The sequence below is a fragment of the Aegilops tauschii genome, chromosome 7, assembly GCF_002575655.3.
Source record: "Aegilops tauschii subsp. strangulata cultivar AL8/78 chromosome 7, Aet v6.0, whole genome shotgun sequence".
NCBI classification, from domain to species: domain Eukaryota; kingdom Viridiplantae; phylum Streptophyta; class Magnoliopsida; order Poales; family Poaceae; genus Aegilops; species Aegilops tauschii.
This window is the reverse complement of record NC_053041.3, coordinates 572,051,482-572,056,076: the sequence shown is the minus strand read 5'-3', so window position 1 is coordinate 572,056,076 and position 4,595 is coordinate 572,051,482.

Genomic DNA, 4,595 nt, shown 5'->3' with positions numbered 1-4,595 from the left:
AGTAAACGGATCTTGTTTCTTTCGTAGTTTCAGTTTCGTTGCTCCATTTGATTTGATTCTTTTTGTAAACCGGAGTTCTTCAGTTGAACTTTCTGGTTAGATCCTCTTATTTGAGTTTTACCCGTGTATCTTTGCTTGAGTGCTTATGTATGCTATTCTTTGTTTGCGATAGAATTCCCGGAGTGCGAAGCGTGCTACTACGAGTTACTAGGTTTTGCGGATCGTCAGCAAGGCAAGTAACACTTTGATCATACCCTTTATTACCCAGTTTTTGTGCATTAGTTTCAACCCTCACACATTGCATGAGTAGGATCTCTTAACATGTGGGTCTGGGAAGTAGATGATGAGGTAGAACCTATTACCTGTTTTATTATCAAACCCTTGGGAGTTACTTCTACGTTATGCTTATTTTGCCATGCTATGCTCGTAGACGTGGACTAGGTTTGAGAGTATCCACGACAGATGTGAGATTGCTAATTAATGGTTCAACTTAAGGTGGCAACTTCAATACACATCTGGGTGGATTGCTTGTGGGCACCTGGAGAATCCAGTGTTGTCCTAGGATATCCCGGAGTACCCGTGTGATCATCCTACGGTCTGCCACCCAGGCTCAAAGGGATCGTAAGATTATTCATGCTAGAAACTTCCGTGTGCAGCCACAAGCCATTATGGGCTCTGGCATAGTTGAGTATGTTGCGTGACCTCTTTCAGTGGTAGGCTAGCAGATGTAGAGGGAAAGTAGGTGTAACTGTCTACCCAGAGTAAAGAGTTAATGCTTCTGAAAGACTGTGTCTCGGTCATCCGTTTCTCAAACACCATGTAGTGCGAGAAATCAAACGGAGGAGATCGAGTCTTGTGGGGAAAAGTGCGCAAACCTCTACAGAGTGTATAGACTAATCATGGTTAGCCGTGTCCCCGGTTATGGACATCTTGAGTATCTGGTACTTGAATTATTGATTTGATCTCATCACTCTAAATTAATCTGTTGGGATGATAATCTCAATGATGTTTCAACCACCATGATAGTTAAATAAAATCTATTGCTTTGTTGTAGGGAAAAATTGGCTTTTCGCAAAAACAATATAACCATAGAGCCTCCACCAGCCATATATGCATGTAGTGTTAGCATTTATCTGTTCATTGTTCTACTGTGTTATATTGCCAGCATATTCCATGTGCTGACCCGTTTCGGGCTGCAACATATCATGTTGCAGACTTTTCAGACGACGAGTAAGGTACCATAGGTCATTTGTCATGCACTCAGCTATGCTGTTGGAGTTGATGGACTCACTTTATCTTCCAAGCCTTCCGCTGTTATCTTATTTAGATGGCCTTAAGCCATATTTATTGTAATAAGTTCTCTTTGAGATATTCGATGCAATAAGTGTGTGATTGCTACTCTGTTATAAATTCTTCGAGTACTGTGTGTGTCAGCATTACCGATCCAGGGATGACAGTGAACACAGAGATTTGACCGTCTGAGGTCGGATCGCTACACGAACGAAGTCCATACATCTCATGTAGAGGCTTCCGCATCAGTCACAGTAGGAAACTCTGGAATTACTTCGAGGGTTCCTTCCCTTTGACCTGATGACGAAGATACTTGTTATCTCGTCGAGTTGTACTGTCCTCCCACTCACCTTTGCAAGAACTATTCTCTATAAAAGCATACCGTTTTGTGGCAAAATCCTTTGCCACGGTATAGTGGTGGGGGAATACCCAATGACATGGGATAACTTACAAAGTAGCACTTGTCTGATTTGGAATAGGTATGTAACCTTTTACACAAGCCCCATATTCCAAATGTTAAGAAAAGATATAACATGGTTGGGTGTACCATACCATGCCGTCATTTCAACAGACCTGATGGAGCTCTTTTCAGTGTAAAAGCCGCAGTCTCTAATGCATTACTCTTAAAAAGTGATAACGACAAATTTATTTATGTCATCTTTGATCTTACCATGTCATAAATGGTTTGATTACATCTTCACAGACATTCCACTCATAGTGGTGCTCCGAGAGGTGGAAGTTATGAAACTCTTTTCACAACTCATCAGACATTCGCTAAACTTGTAACTCAGATATTCCTTTCTGCAATCAAATTGTAGAAACATAATTTCCTTGTTACAATAACTTCTACTTCATTTTTGAAAACCTTTCAAATGATTTCAAAAGATCCAGACTTACGTCTCATCAAGCAAATATCCATATATCTACTTGAGTCATTTCTGAAGATATATAAATCCACTACTTGCAACAACATTTATTGAACTACACACATCAAAATGTATGATCACCAATAAGTTTGTGCTCGTTCCTTATGGCATGTGAACGGTATTTCAGTCACTTCACTTTTTGGAGGAAAGTTGCAAGTGTCAGATGATTCAAAATCAAACGACTTCAAAATCCATCATAATGGAATTTTTCCATGCGGGTTTCTCCAATGTGACTAAATGCAGTGCCACACATGTGTGGTATTCTCATAGTCTTGCGACATTTAGCGTCAGTGTTATGGATGTATCATTTTACCATCAATATTCATAACATACATATCATCTTGGATGGAAGCATGGCCCTTCATGTTATTCATAATACTGAACAACAATTGTTGTTTTATGAACAACCCTTTTGCAATAAACATTGTGCAATGGGCTAGAGTGTAAGAAACTCTAAAGTGAATTATGAAAGTAAACATAGAGGTAATATATTAATATCATTCTTCATAACATACATCTCATTCATAATGAAAGTATGACCCTTATGTTTATTCATAATACTGAACATCAAAAGTTCTCTTATGAACAACCTTCTTGCAAGGTACCTTATGCACAGGGCTAGAGTGTGTAAAGATCTAAAATGAATTATGAAAGGAAATACATAGGTAATACACCGATGGAAGGTATAGTAACTTTTACTATGTTCCCAGCACGTATTAAAACCTCATTCCTGGCTAGTCTTTTTATGCCATAGTAGCTCTTACATCGATTCGCAACAGAATGCAATCGAGCGGGTATCTTTGTGATTAACTCACAATACCCAAGAATTAGTGATTAACATGTTTAACCATAACTCCCAAGAACTATATCTTTGACCAGCCTTCTATACATCAAAAACTTGTATGACATTCATACATGAGCTGGATATTCCAGTCTTCTTTCTTTCTGCCTATATACTTCTAATAGTTCAACTTTTAGTATTTCTCGTACTCGCAAAAGAAGCACCCAACTTAAGAGTGGCGTTAGCCCCGGACTTCCTAGGCGTGTAAGTCATACTAACACCCTTGGGACACTTCCTTTCTCTTTAAGTTGTTGTTTTATTCACCTTTCATCATATGACAGGCGTTCTTCTGGATCCCTCTCTTATTAGTCTAATGCATAGTAAACACTTTACTAATAATTTGCAAACAAACATTGCTTTGGATATTTCATATCTTTCAGCCTTTGTTTGTATCTGAAAATTAATTTTCAGTTCCATGAATATCACATAACTATCCCAAACTTTCGAAGTTCGAGTTTCATTGAAGCAAACATATTGCACTTGACCGTAATGGAATTCTAGCTTTTGGATCGAAGGACGAGAGTCTCATCATCCATAGCATTTAGCGGGAGTATACAGAAAGCATGCAATAGGACAAAGTCCTTCTCGGCACTTTTGAGGACAATCCTCACATTACGTTACCAATCGTAAAGTTTTAACCAGATATTTTACAGCTATTCAATTTTAACAGGGAAGGTGGAAACATGAGCCATTATTCTACAACTATTTTGCAAGAAAAACTTAGACAATGCTCATAATTAATTGTACTGAGAATTAAATATGTTAATTCAACAGTGCACTCCCACTCAAATCAATATCTCTCATAATTAATTTTGAGTGATACAAGATCCAGACTTCAATTCATCGCCATAGAATCATCATCTCATAATGGGAATTTTAATCGGTAGGCGAACTTGCCGATCACATCTCTATGTGACTCTTGCTCATCTTTCGATGCGTGTGTTCCGAGCTAAGGACGATCCTGCCATGAATGTCAAGACAACAAAGTGATCTCGCTGCGAGGTCTGACCTCACCCGCCTCACACTTCTCTAATCGTTCGTACCCATGCATCCATGGCGCACCCCGAAAAGACAGGTGCCGATGCGGTGCTACACTTGGGAGAACACTAACTACTTGATATTTTAGTGAGAGATCACCCTAATAAAAAGCGACTACCACGCAATAAAAAAGGGTGCATCAAAGGGATAAACATCTCAGGCAATTCATAATAGCATGATATGGTATAGCCCTTTATGACGGAGAAGTATTTCGTTCCTTCGTCTTCGGCATTCGCGTCAGTGTTCACCTTCACGAAGATTGCCACCAGCTTGTCGATGCACCAGATAATATTGCTATCTCTATAGCTAATAAAATAAGTGCATTACTTAAGGTTGACACGCAGGTCATTAAAGTGACAATCATATGGCTCCAGCCATCATGCCGAATCATGACACGCAGATCATGTTAATCAATTTACATCATATAGTCATCTCATACATAATCAAATTATTATGAGCACTGCTATACCACATCACATGCACATGCAAAACCCTCCTGC